The sequence below is a fragment of the Camponotus vicinus genome, unplaced genomic scaffold (assembly GCF_025532165.1).
Source record: "Camponotus vicinus isolate PSW18456_S1 unplaced genomic scaffold, iyCamVici1.0 SCAF_1, whole genome shotgun sequence".
NCBI classification, from domain to species: domain Eukaryota; kingdom Metazoa; phylum Arthropoda; class Insecta; order Hymenoptera; family Formicidae; genus Camponotus; species Camponotus vicinus.
The window spans coordinates 16,149,260-16,164,624 of record NW_028141945.1 but is presented as its reverse complement, the minus strand read 5'-3'; the positions used below and the strand labels follow the sequence as shown (position 1 = coordinate 16,164,624).

General features: G+C 36.7%; 1 long non-coding RNA gene across 3 annotated transcripts; it reads right to left on the bottom strand.

Moving 5' to 3' along the window:
- Positions 1–2,273: 2,273 nt before the first annotated feature.
- On the bottom strand, positions 2,274–11,097 carry LOC145977620 (uncharacterized). Of its 3 annotated transcripts, none has more exons than XR_014440587.1 (3): positions 10,433–11,097; positions 10,000–10,083; positions 2,274–2,886 (listed from the first exon to the last, which is right to left on the bottom strand). It is a non-coding gene; the product is annotated as an uncharacterized LOC145977620 (long non-coding RNA). The 3 variants fall into 3 exon arrangements; XR_014440589.1 differs by lacking the exon at positions 2,274–2,886 and adding an exon at positions 6,996–7,418; XR_014440588.1 differs by lacking the exon at positions 2,274–2,886 and adding an exon at positions 9,207–9,580.
- Positions 11,098–15,365: the final 4,268 nt, after the last annotated feature.

The following is a 15,365-nucleotide window of genomic DNA, read 5'->3' as shown; positions in this document are numbered from 1 at the left end:
CTTGAACGCTACATGAAAACAACATCTCGTTATCTCTGTACAAGAACGTGATGATGCTATGATACTTTAAGAGGTATCGAACGACGCGCAGCCTTGAAAAAGTGCCGACAAGGCGAATCGTGCTTCTTTCGCCTATTCTTATTTCGTTATAGCTTCACTCCGCAAACACATCAATCTTATATTTGCGAAATTCCTGCAATCTGTTTTACACGTTTCGCTAAAACTCGCGATAGTAGCATTGAAAAATATTTTATCGCGCCCATACAATAAAATAATTATTCTAGTCGATTGTGAAATTTTTAAGAATGAAGATACTTATTTGTAAATATATGTATATTTATTTCTACGTGTGATTGAAATTTCGCGAAATACACCTAAATACTTCAAATAAGATTTTAACTATTAAAATATATTTTGAATATAAAAAATATATTTTTATTTTCAAAACAAAAATATATTTTTAAAAAATATATTTCTATTTTCCATCTTAAATATTATTTTATGATCGCTTCTGCGAGGATACTGTCATATCGCGAATTACAAAAAAATGTCAAACGGTAGCTTCGGTGACGGATCCACTTCTCCCTTTTTTCCTTCTCGCGAACGCGACGTGACAGCGCGATTCTCGCGTCCGTTTCTTCGCTCATTCACGCGGGATCGCCGGTGCAAATATAAATCATTGCGGACGACGGTCGGAGGAAGCGATCCCGAGATGCGGACGAAAAAAAGGAGAGGAGCTACGTACGTAGCTCGCACGATCCATTAGAAATTATAAGCGTCGCTGCCCATCTTCGAGGGATCTCGACTCTCCCGTTTTTTTTCCATCATATACTCTCTTGCACGCTTTTTTCCTTCTTCCTTATCTCGTTCTTTCTCTCAGTAGATCGACCGCGATCCCACTTGTCACCGTTCGACTTCCACCCACGTCCCACCAGCTTGGCTCTTCGAGGTGCCTGGACCGGTCCTACTTTTTTGTCATGATGGCCTTCCTCGGTTCCCTTCCTTCTCTGTAACTTGGTCATTCCTCTCCCATGATCTATTTGTTCGTATTCGCCGACGTCTCTCTCCTTCTCTCTTTCTTTTCTCCTTTCCGTGTCTTTTGGTCGTCTTTTACTCTGGGGAACCACTTGCCCTCTCACGGAAAAATATCGATCGTTCTTCGAGATAGTCGCCGAGACTGAAATGAGTTGTCGTTGCCGCGAATTGGCATCGTCATTCGATCACTATACTTGGTGATAACAACGATCGTTACAGCCTACCCACTCTCGCCGTTATTGAGACCGGAAATAATTTCATTGCGTCGAATTTCTCCTTTAAGGAGACTTATCTCTCTCTACGCTTTACATTTTTTCAAAGTGTCAACAGATACATGGGTTTTATCCCCCCTCCCGTCTACGGGATTTTCAACCCGATAATATCACAATAAGAGACTCGAGACTCTTCAATGATTTTTTTCCTCTCGGAAAAGGATCATCGCGCAGGGATAGAAATTCGAGATAGTAATCGATCGATTAAGGATTGATATCTTCGCGAGCGAACAACGGAAGCGGATAATCGTCATTGATGATGGGTGCGATGGGATCCGCGTCGAGTCGCTCGATTGCCTTGATTCACGAGCACTCGTCGCTAATTGAAACATACCGGCGTCGAACCGTTACAATTATCGGCGCTTCCAGCCGCAGCACCTAATTTCTGGTAATGAGCGCCGTCAAGCCCCGACACGGTGTAAATCCGCGGATTCGCGCGGATCGCGCGAGCGCCAAGATTAACGAGCGCGATGCGCTCGTAAATTACGCTCGCGAGCGGACGATGAGGCGTGAGATGCGACCAACTTTGTCCAGGACCGACCATCGCCGGTCGATTTAATAAGCACCGCGTTTGAAAACAGGAGCAAGTCGACGGTTAAAATAGCACATTGAGTCACATACGTGTCGGAGTTACGTATCGCTTGCATATTGTAACTTTCTTCAGGTTTCGTCCCATTCACCCAGCTGAGAATAATTTTCCATGGACAATCAAAATTTTGATATTGCCTCCCATTATTTATTTTAAATTTTGAATTTATTATTTATTAATTATAAATCATTTATTATTTACAAGTATTAAATAATTTATTTATTTATATTATATATACAATATGTTATATACTATTATAATTAATAAATAATATATTTATATTATATATTATTAAATATAAATTAAATTATAAATTTAAATTATATCTAAATTATGAATTTATTATTTTTTTCTAATTTATAAATTTATTACTTTGTCTTAAAATTAATTTTGATCTATCGATTGCAATAGCAGCTGTTTTGATGTTTACTGTAGTGTTTTCTAATTTCTCTATCCTATGTTTCTTGTCATTCTTAAATCATTGCTCACGATAATTTCCAACTTATAATTATAGGTAGTCTAGATATCATTGATATCATTAAATGGACGATGTTTTTCATCATTGTATTTACACACACATGCGCTTTCGCGAAAGCAGAAACACGATAGACCGCAAATTCAGGAATATAATGATCATTACACAGGCGGTACCGGATCGAGATCTACACTATGTTTGTCCGGCAACGTGACATTAGAGATCGCGGCAAAAACCAGTTTACGAGAGACCGGAAATGAACAATAGACAAGTTCAAGCGTGAAAGAGGATGCGGGAGAAAGATGTGGAGCGCTCGATGAGAGAAAGAAACGCGCATCGGGACGAGAGGAAGCGCATCACGCGGGGATGCGCAGCTTTTCTTGCAACGATGACCTCGAGGCATCCGGTCTTCTCGCACGCACGTCGAGAGCCTCTTCGTCGATTAGATCCTCGCGGCAGATCCTCGGAACATCTCCGAGACTTCTGGAGCCGTTCGATAACACCGACGTGTCGACCTGTAATAATGACAAGTGTTGTAACTTAATCTCTGGAATAGCGACTTTATCGAATTCTTGAATCTCCGTCGATTTCATTTCTGATCATCGATTGAAAATTTCAACTTCTTTGTTTCATTTCGACTTCGATTTTTCTTTGACATTTGAATCGATGAAAAAATTAATCCCATCGAATTCGCTTATCATTAAATAAACCGTTCGCTCAGAGACGATAAATTATGTCACTTTGCATGTCACGCGGAGTGACAGCAATTCCATAAAGTGATACGCGCGAGCTGTCGGCAAATTTAACGAAAGATCCGTCGTCGCGATATTGTACTCGATTATAACGGCCATCGCGGCTAAATTTATCGCGTCCAGTGTCGCGTCCGTTAAATGAGCGATTCTATCGGCAGATGTGCTGTGCACGGAGGAGAAATATCACGTGTCGCTCCTGAAAAGAGAGAAATAAGGGAGAACCACCTCCGCGCGGCGCGATATGACGCTAGCGTCTCTTGCGTGGGCGGTCGCGATAGCATCAGATCGGCGGGGTACTTACGTCCAGATACCTTCTATATGTATGTACATATGTATGTATGTGTCTATACGCACGCGTGCAAACTCTATCTCTATTACCTGGCTAATTTTACACGGCGAGGCACGGCACGTCACGCCACGCGACCGGCCGCGGATATAAAGTCTTTTCGAGATCTTTCCGAAACGAGCTCACAATGTAAATTCCGCGGCGAGAGAGAAATATTTATTGTAAGGAAGAACCAAGTGTCCGATAACTCGGAATATCGCGGTAGCCAACCCCAGTTCGCGATCACATCCGTGTCTTTTTACGAGTCTGACATCATCGAGCAATCTTCTTTTCTTCCCTTCCCTCTGAAATCTCATTTTATTTTTCCCTATATCTCTATTTTAATCATATTAATCCAGTCTATAGAGAATCTGAATTAACAAATCATTGCAAATATCGTATATCTTTTTAAATTATTTATTATTTGAATTTTTCCTCCTCCTATCTTTCATTAGTTAATAAATACTGACAAGTGTTTATAACGCGTAGCAAATAATTCGCTTTTTTATTAATTTTAATACTCTATTTTTGCTTTTTTAATCTTTGTAATATTTTAACAATTAATTATTAAGTTTATTATTAGTTAAGTCATTTTATTAATTTACAATATTTCTTTGACTTTTTTTGACATTACAGCTTTTATATTTTTTATAATATTTATTGATGGCATAAAATTTACTAATAAAAACATTTTTCTTTAGTTTAACTCATATCTATCCCTAGGATACATAATATTTCTTTACATCTATAAATATTTACATATTATTATTTTTTTTCTTAAAGCGTTTTTTTGTAATTAACGTCGGCAAAAGCGTAACGAATCGCAATCGCGGATAATCCACCTTTGTCGCGTTTCTGCGTTACTTTGTCGTGTTTACGCTCGTTTAAAAGCCAGGAGTGCGAGACTCGAGAGAAAAGTCGCAAGATTCGCGGCGCGATATAATACGCTTATTCATAGCGGAATAATCCGCTTAATACGCCGCGACACTTAGTTATTAACACTTGGCGCTCGCCAATCAATTAGCACGGTTTTTCGACTCGTGTCGGAAGATTAAAGCGCTCGGGATTAGCATCGGTAATTATACTGTATCGGGCATTAATTATTCCTCGTATTATCGCGCGCTCGTACATCGTGATTCTTCAGGAATAGGCGCGATTAAGCGGACGAATGAAATAATGAATCTGCTCCAAGATCTCATAACCGTTCAATTTAACGAATAAAAATCATCGTTTTATTAAGACATATCTGTCCTCGACTTTATTGATATTAAATTCGACTTAATAATACATCGTCGCGTAGGACACTAATGACAGAAACGCCATCGTGATAAAAAGAAGAGCAGCGTTAACTCATTAAGCGTATACGAGAAAATCAAATACCCGCGCGATATACGGAGGGAAAAAAATATATATCATGCGGCGGCGGCGGCGATAAATAGCCGACCCTCGCTCGCGAGATTCTATAATATACCGAAGATATTAACGTAGAAATATATATTTTTCGCAAGTAGAAATTATATATCCAACGATAACGAAGTAGCAGCAAGTAGCAGGGCACTTGACGCGATCGCTATTAAAAGCGATATCGTATTTCTCCGGCGCGATTACGGCGATTAAATTGTATCAAAGTATCCGCGCCGCGCGGAATTAATGCCTATCGCGTAATCGTTATTTCCCCTAATGACTTCTTACCGAATCGCGAAATAAATAGTAAATTCCCCCCTCCCCCTCCTCGGAAATGTACGCTTCGCGAGGCAAGTACGCGCGCATCCGAGAGGCGTGCGCTCTTATCGTCTTCGCGATTCGTGATCGGGAGACAATTTATCCCGGCGTTTAATGGGCACCACCGATCGGGCGATCGCCGATCGAGAATTATGGGCGGCAGTCGCGGAGAGAGCGCGAGAGAAATTGTTAGCCGACGGGATCGTAATTATCCCTCGCAGTCATTAGTCGGGAATATATCAGCCGAGTGACACGCGAAAACGCGGCACTGACGTGCCGTCCGATGGACGGACGGACGGACGGGAGATGCTTATCTCGGGCGTATATATCGTATGCACCTTTCTTCTTACGCGCTTCTTGCGACGCGGTTGCTCGCTGCCGCAGGTGATCGTCGCGTTGCGGACCCTCGGCAATCGGCGGCTCTTCGACACGAGGATACTTATTTGCCAGCGCACGGGACTTAATCGCCTTGCTTGCAATTGACTGGCTACTATTGGGCAATGAGAATGCTATCCCGATCGAGACATGCGTGTCCACGTGCATAATCAACCGCGTCAATATCTTTGGAATCGGTAGCGATATTATGAGAAATCGATGGGACGTGTTTAATACGAGAATTAATTAATAATTAAATGATAAATTTGCAGAGAGATGTGCGCTTTTTCCGTTTTATTTTTATTTATTGCTTGTATTTATTTATATTGTCTCATACAGTTTTATTTTTTCTTTTTGAAAAAATATTTGTACATATATTCTGTTTATAATATTAATAATTTTATTTCTAATATGTTGGAACAATCATACATACATTAAATTGAGATTATTCTTTTCAAGTAAAATCTATTATTTTTCTGTAATTAAATGAATCAGATGCGATTTATTTATTTATTTATTTAATTTACAAATCAAGAATTTCGATTTTTCTGATTCTATAATTTGCTCATACATATTTTCATGAAGTCTAAAGGAATAAATATCAGTATCATACTTTAATGTAAAATTTCAAATTAATTCAATTTATTTCAATGAAAAACAAACAAAAAATTAGTTAATTAATATACATATAATGAAAAATTATTCTTAATAACGAAATTAAAATATTAAAAAATATTGAAATGCGATATTATTGCAAATGATTGATAAATTATGACACATCGTACGTAATTTTTAAAAATTGTATAAAATTGAACCATATATAGTTTACAGAAATTTTAATTTCCGTTAACTGATCTTTTATGTTGTCACACGATATGTTAAAAAGAAAGCTATATCTTTGCGAACCCTATTTCAATTTGCACAAAGCGTGGGCGGAGAGGTCATTTATCGATCGTTACTGTCGCTCGATCAAGCATAGACCGGCTAGACCGACCCTTTTGAGCTCAAATACGTCTTTTTAGTCATCTCCGATCGCTATCCATCGCGTCTCGCGAGACCACACAAGGCGATCGACCGAATTGGGTGGGCTTAATTAATCCATATTAATTCTTTTCGACTTCTCGCCGAAGAGTTTCGTCGATCGAAAACGCTCTTTGAAAATATCGCGATTAAGTAGGAGAAAGCGAATCAGATGGAACGCGATGAGAGGTGAAGAAAGATAAGGTGAGGAAGGAAGAAGCGTGAGACGCGAAGGAGAGAAGACGCGGGATGAGCAGCGGTTCGGGGGCGGAGGGAGAGGCAAGGGAGAACCGTAAATTTCCGTTATGGGACTCCTCGTAAAGCCGGCTCTCCCCGGTCGGCGCGATAAAAAGGCCAGTCTGCAGGTTGCTGCTCCCCAGGATGACTCCTTCCTCTCACCCCCCCCCTCTCCCCTGCCCTCCTGTCCCACGCCTTCTTCTCTCCTCCTCCTTTTGACCGAGAACGGCTCGGGAAAACTGTGCGAGGAGAGACGCGGCGGCTGTTATCCCTCACAAAGGTATCCTTTAAAATTCGTGGGACATCGCCACGATTGCGGCAACGCTAAAGAGAAGGATTCGATTCGGAGAGAGATTTGCATCTCCCCCCTCCCCCTCCCCGCTCGTTAAAACGGCGGCGACTCCGCTCATCGGTTGCTTCTCGCATCGTAATTGCCGATGCTCGCCCACGCGAAATCACGCAAGGCGTATTTACGACTTAATGTCCTCCGCCTTCTCTCTTTCTCTCTTTCTCGTCCGCTTCTTTTATCTTTTTTTTTTCGTGCACTGTGTTCTCTCTCGTCGCTTGAAACGCCGCAGATACGATCGGGGATGCCTTTTCATCTTTCATATTTGCGCTTCGGAGAGAAATCGAGGTTTTGATAAATTGGAAAATAACTCGTAATGAATTAATCATTGTGATCATTGTGACATGATTGATTGATTAGTCTCGCCGCAGTTTTAATATTATTATTACTAATCAACTGTCATTTTGATTTAAATGGCACAAATATGCCTTGCAATGAATCTATTCTTCCGCAAAAAAAGTTACATTTTTTATAATATTAATTCATATATCATTTAGTGAAAATGCAAATCTAACGACGTCTTTAGCAAACGATGCAACTAATTTTTGTTTACACTGATTTGAAAACAATTTACATGCTTTTAAGCGATCAATTTTAAAACTGCACGCTTGTGCAGGATAAATCCGAGAGCTACGTGCTTGCCTCATCTATTATTAAACGACATTAAAAGCGGGTCGTTCCAGCCGAGATGAAATATTATTTCACCTTATTCGGAAATACCTTCGCACGAATTTCATGCATTAACGGACATATCACGTAATTTAGACTACAGTCTGCGGCATCCACGTTCAATAATACATCTGCCACGTTCAATTCGGTTAACGGTGATTGACGTATCTGCGCAGGTTGAGTGCACCTGAGCATGAGGGCTCTAGAAATTTCGACTAATAAATAACTGAATCGTTGGGAGAGGTCAGACGCGCGATATAGATTCGCCTCGTTCCACTGTCAGGATATATTTGAATATCCAAAAACTCATCTTCCGGATGTCAATTAAGGGATCTAGGTCAGCGCTGGAGAAGTCGCGCGAGTCCTCTGTATATTTCGAAAGCAATTTATCAAACGTAATAGTATCAGAGTACACGAATACATGTGGAATAATCGATTAAAGTCGTCATTTTTTTTCTCAATCTGACAAATTTTTTTCACAATCAGACTTTTTAGAAACCTATAAGTTCGTGATATAATTTCGCTGAATGATATAACTTAGTTTTTGTCGGTTTCAATTTATTCACGTTTATTACACAATAAAACTCGCAAAAAATAGTATATCTGGATCCGACGTCCTGCATTATAACTCGCGAATATCATTGACATGAGTTTACATTGCAAGTGGCTCATTGGCATCAAGCTATACGATTATTCGACATAAAAAGATGAAAAGCGTAAATAGTACAGTTCACGACGATCAATAAATCGCAATTCTAGCCATCGTAAAGGAATCATTCCGACGTGGTACGACGAGTAATAAGACAATTGTTTCGCATTTCGTTTTCCCGATTCGTAGTTGCAAGTCGAGCTAGATCGCCGGCGAGGTATAAATAATGTAGAGATCGTTAGAGTTCTAAAAGAGCTGCTTGCCTTCCCGCATTTCTTATTCGTTGTTGCTCTTCATCCAGACAGATTGTCGAGCATCGCGAGATCGACAAACGGTTTGTCTGGAATTATTGTGCCACGATTGTTTTCGTCGACTTGAAAATATTATTGCACGTAATATTCTCTTAAGCGAAAAATAATTAAAATTTAAACGAGACACGAATAGAGGTCGTGAAATATTCTCGGTTTCTTTATTTTCAATTACTTTCGAATTTTAAAAACGTTCGATATTAGTCCATTTATAAATAAACAATGAATACAGAAATTATAAGCTTCTGATGAGTATAAAGATAAATCATTGAATCAAATTCAGATCAATTTTGATTAAAAATACACTAATTAATTAGACTAATTAATTAGAAATAGGAATATGTTTTGCGTGTGTAATATTTTTTCCTTAATATTAAATATGATATCTTTGTTTCCTATCAAAATTTTTCAAATATGATTTTGTGGCAATTAATTAAAAAAAATTCTGTTAAAATTTCAATAAATCTTTCTTAAAACTTCTTTAATAGATTATTCTGAAAATTATCTAGATAATAAAAATAATGAACAGACTATACAAATGTGAAGATGATATGAATGAAGAAGGATGCATTGTGTTTTTCCGTAACCGCGCGCGCGCGCGAAATATTTTTTATATTTATTTAACAAGACATGTAACTTTTTCATCGTAAATGGAACAATCGAGGTGAGAAAGTAGAGAACAGCACAGCTCGCCGTCATTGGTCTTCCCACGAAAGAGGTTCATGCGCTTCTCGGTTGACCATTAACTTCGAAATCATGGATTTACGATCGGTTTCTCGTATTTTACGCGTGCGAACAATGACCGCCTACATCAAAGCATTTTATTTATTCGTCGATCCAACCAATGTATGTAAGGATGTACACATTTGTATAAGTTCTCCACCGCGTGTATTTATACAGAATAATTCCCAGAATAACTGTCTACTTTTCCAGAAAAATTTTCTCAAAAATATTTGAAAAAATATTATTAATAAAATATTATTAATAGAAAAAAAGCAAAGGAAATAATCAAATAACATAACGATTATTTTTTCTATCAATAACCTCATTTTTTTACAACAATGTAGCAGAAAAAATGCATGTCAACTGTTTGAAGATTAAGGTAATGGATCTACATGTCACATTTTTTTATAATATATTGTATTACTAAGGATACAGACATGTCTGGAATATAAATTTTAGGATTCCAGAAATGTCTGACATATAAATTTCCTAAATCTGTTACCTCAACATAAAATAAAAATGGATCATTTATTGGTCAATGGGTCGATGAGTCGAGCGAGGTTGATTGCACTTGAGCCATGTTGATCTATAACACACAAATTAAGATCCAAATTAAAGCAGCGTTCAAAATAATTAATATTTATTAATATTTCAAAAAATTATTATTGTACGTATTGAATCTTATATTCGATGCGTACAATAATCAGATATTTAATGAATTAATTTTATAAATTTTGGAAAAATTTTATTTTTTAAATAGAAACTTTTACAAGATTACAGTTTTCATACCAAAATCTTTTTCTAATCCTTTCTTTTTGTTCAAATTATTTAAATGTACTAAATATATTAAATATACTAAATTAAGCGATTAATTGTGTAATTTAAGCCTCGCACATACGCGATTAATACTAGTATACAAAGAATAAATTATTTACCTGGTACCTGACACTTCTCTTAGACGTCCTCTTCCTCCTCCCAGGTTATTAAAGTTTCTGAAATCCGTTGACTCCTGCGCTTGATCGCGTGACACTTTGAACAATATTCTTTTCGCGCAAGATTGTACGTCGAGTCGAAATAATTTCAAACAAAAGTTAAAATCGAGTTGAAAAAAATGGATGGGATCGAGTAGAATTCATCCCGACTCTTGTTTCATAGCATATTCGGATCTTGGAATGATTCGAGCTCGTTAGATATGGTTTGTTATGATATCATAACAGTTTATAGACATTATGATATTACAAAAATCGTGCTAAGTTTTTTTAATCAGGCAAAATTATCGAGGCGAAACATACATATCTTCAAGATATAAGAAAAAAGGAAGCCGCGGTATTTAGTGGGCACAAGACATAAAAACATGATACAGCGATACTATTGATGTATGGTGTATGTGACAAGAGACGGGACGAGACCAAATGACGATCTGCCCTTATCGGGCAATCGATCGAACTCTAACCGATTCGAGCCAAGAACCGCTTGTCAGAACATGCTTTATATAAATTATTTGCGACTCGTGACAATCCTCTATTTTGGGTACTTGGCTTCCCCTTTGGGTTTCCTTCTGAAAACCTTCCAGGTACTGAGCCCTCCCACCAACGTCAAGGTGTACCCACTGGGAGGGTAATATTATATAATTTTGTAATGTAATGCATATAATTTTTGGGACTTTTTTATTTTATAATTGAGAGATTTCTTATGTCGCATTTTTTTTCTAAAAAGAAACATCACATAGATGTGTTTTAAAAAACCGATTAATTCTCTTTTTTAATTATTAAACAATAAAAAAAATAATAAGCATATTTATAATTTTCATTTTCGTATCGTTTTGATTTTTATTTCGGATGAAAATAAATTGTGTCAATTTTATTTCGATAAATATTTATAAATAACATTTACAAATTTTTTATTACGGAATTAATTAGTCGAACTAATTGTAGTGAGTTAATAATACGACCTGATAATCGCTAAGTATTTTCAATCATTGAATTATTCAATTAATCAAATATCATATATCAATTAATTAAAGAATCAAGAATCAAATAATTAATTATATAATGGGGAAATATAAAATTTTGATCTGTTTATATATATATATATTAATTAATAAATTCTAATTTCTCATTGTCACTGACATTAAATTCTTAATTTGACATTTTATATTCTACTTTTAAACGAGTAATTTTGCAAACTCTTTTAAATTTAATCGAAAAGACAATTCTAGTGTTACAAAAGCTCGGGTCAACGAATGTTTTTATAGCTTCTCTACGAGAAATCATTGCATTAAATGTTTCGAGTCAAAATAAGCGAAAACGGTTCAAAATCGTTTTATAATACGAATGAAGAACATCGTGCAGTTATTCATTAATATAAAACTTGCCAGATTCGATCAGTGAGTGAGAGAATTGGTTTTGCAGAATATATAGTGAATTATAAAATGAACGAAGCTTTTGAAGAGGCAGCGGGACAATGAAAAATCGATTAGACGTCTATTTAGCGGGCTACGGAATAACAATGTAACACGAGGCCAGCGTCGAGCGATTAAAGGCAATTTCGTCGGATCAAAGAAATCGGTCTGACGATATCAGATTTTTTTGTCGTAGCGAGCGAAACTCGTTCTCCACTTGCGACTTCTACTCTCCTCTTCTCGAGGAAGGTGGACTGCTTTCGGCGTCATCTTCCGCCCCTCGTCTCGCTCGCGGAATCCACGATCGCGATCTCGTTTCGGATTTTTTGTGGGTGCCCCGCGAACACGCAAGCACACCTACATCAAATCGTAAATACATTTATTCATGTCAGGCACCGGCCAAGTATTGTATTCCGTTCGAGCGACTTGGTGGACAATGAAACGGGGGCGTTTTCGTCAGTCTTTCATTGAACGTATCGAGACAGAAAGGGAGAGCAGTTGCGGATCCTGCGAGAGATGGCAACGTCCTGAAATTCATCTTTGCCAGCAAAGAGATGTCAATTATACGTTTGCGAAATTTTAGCCTCTCTGACGACGCAAACACGCCCGATGTACAAAATAAATTGTAACATCTATAATTCGCATACGATGTATATCTGAAGAGTAATAATATACGAAAAAAAAATCAGATTAATTAGAATTCAAATCTTTTATCGATAATTTTATGTTAAAATTATGCTCATATTTATATTATATTTCATTGCGTAGACGTGTTAAAAAAATTAAATATTTTTTTCTATTCCATTATTATGTACATATTATATAATTGCCATTATCCTAATTTAATTTTAAATTAAGAAATGAAATTATTTTATCTGAAAATTAAAAATTTAACATTATGAAGATATGCACGAGGACATCGCAAACCGAAAGAATAACTATTAGAAATCGACCAAAAAGGGGGTAAAATCTCCGGATTCCATGATGGAAGGATATCCATTGCTTTCTCGCAATTGGTAACGAGGACGATCGATGCGCCGGACGTTTAATTGGCAATTATTTGTTGAGGCAGCGAAACCGACACCATAAAGCATTGTAAATCGACTAAGGATAAATCCTCCCTTCGCCGAAAGGACGATCACCGACGATTCTCCCCTTTGTTTACGACGAACGAGAAATACGTCTGAATGCAACCACGAGACACTTTCCTCTCGTCGCTCTCCCTTCTGTCCTTGCCCTTCGCAAGATTCCCTCTTTTATGTGCGCGCGGACGAAGATGTACGCATAGAGATGCACAAAGAGCACCATTGTGCGTCCATTTGCACACACTCGAGATCTCTACGATCGAAGGACGACGAGGAAAATGTCGCGAGAGACTTGGAATTGTCGTAAAATATAACCGATTAGTCTTTCATGCTTGAAAAAATTTCGATACATATGATTTATATGTTAACATCCAGTATAAAAAATATAAATATAGCTAATAAATTGACTTTAAATTTCTTCAGTTTCAAAGATTTTCTCACTGCGATTTTTCAAATAAGTAAATAATATTGATGCAAAAATTTTTATGCATTAATGTTTTTCTATTAAATTCTATATTAAATTAAATTAAATGTAAGATAAATTAAAAATACACAGAATTTTTTCTAGTTTTTTTATTAAATTCTATCTTAAATTAAATTAAAAATATGATACGAGAATTAAATATACGGAATTTTTTCTGAAGAAAAGAGGATTGGAAAAACTTTTTTTACAGGGAGAAAAAAACTGATTTTGAAGCAATTTTATCTCGCTCTAATTTCAACTTTATTTGATAGATATCACAAATTTTTTCAATCAAATTATTTTCTGTTCCCTTATTCTGGCTATTCAAAATTCAAAAACTCTCTCTCTCTCTCTCTCTCTCTGTAGTCTCATTAATAATATAAATTTATATTTGATTTATATATTTATATCTTAAATTTAATAAATATATGCACGTAATTTAATACATATATACAATAGCGCATTAATAATTTTTGATAAAGTATAATTATCACATTATTATTTTCTCCGTATTTACAAGTTTAATCTTTCGGTACGTGTACCTAAAAATTATTGAGATAAATAATACGCGCGATCCGGGAAATAAACACAAAGAGAGAGAAAGGGAGAAACGCATCGATCGGCTCGTTAGCCGCATGCACCTGCATAGGGAGATGCACACGTATAAGTTGTGCGCCGCCAGCAATCATGTGTGGGCCAATCTCGCCGTCCGGCGACCTCGGGGGCTGTTCGTGGCACTGTGCGTGGAACCCGGGACCGCAGGGAGCCGCTTATTACCGATGCGGAATCAATTTTAATTTCGCGCAGGTTCACCACCTGCGATGCCGGCCATCTCACAATCAGTCGCGAAGGCCGCGCACCTCGCCCTAAGATTACCCGGTGAACACCGTACGTTGCCTCGCATACATGCGTTTTCTGCAGCGTTTATTCAACGCGAGTTACGCAGGGATTTAATGTGCGCGAAGTTATCGAAGCAGGAAAAAGCTGACTGATGGAAGGCTCCTCATTATTTTGTTCAATAGTTTACCAATTTTTTTTTATAAAAAGATAATTGTATTTTAAATAATGTTAGTTGCTTTTATGTAAATTAGCATTAAATCAATAATTTTTTTTAATGTAAATGTGTATTTATTTTCTTATGACTTTTCTAATTATTTTCTTTACATTTAAAATAATATTAAAATTAATAAATAATAAAATGATAAAATATTTTAAATGTGATCAATACAAATTCGATAGTTTCAAATATTATATTGTTTATAGATAAAAGAAATTATCAAACATAAATTAAAAGAATTAAGAATTAAATAAAAATGTTTAATAAATTAAAATTAAAATTATTTAATTATTACTCCCATCATCATTATGGAAATTAAATTTTTAATTAATATTTTATTCAAACGAGACACAAATGCTATCTAAATAATTTTTGATAGTCTACATATAAAATGTATCCATCATAGAAAAGGAGAAATACAGATGCTGTATTTGTAGATTTCGAAAGACACAAATTGAAAAATCTTCACTATTGCTTAATATGCTAAGAGGATGTTCAATGGATAATTGAACAATCTAATCTCGATAGCTATAAAGTATCGAGCTAAGGAGCGTTTTAAACGCAATCCGTATATGCCAGGAAGAAATATATTTGTTTGCCGTGCAAGAGGAGTCACTCGAAATTTATTACCGCTGGTACTTTTCGATTCCTCGCCAACTGTATATTAGCTTCCTTATCGTATCTCTAGTATATATATATTGTATATATCCTTCTATTGGATACTATTGCGTTTAATTAATTACTGCCAGTATACGTTGCCTCGTTTATTAAAATCCCTACACCACTCGATATCGGCGCGAGTGCGATGCAGCTCGCAACTCTTACTCGCCCCGAGATTAAATAAAGTCTTACGTTTACTTCT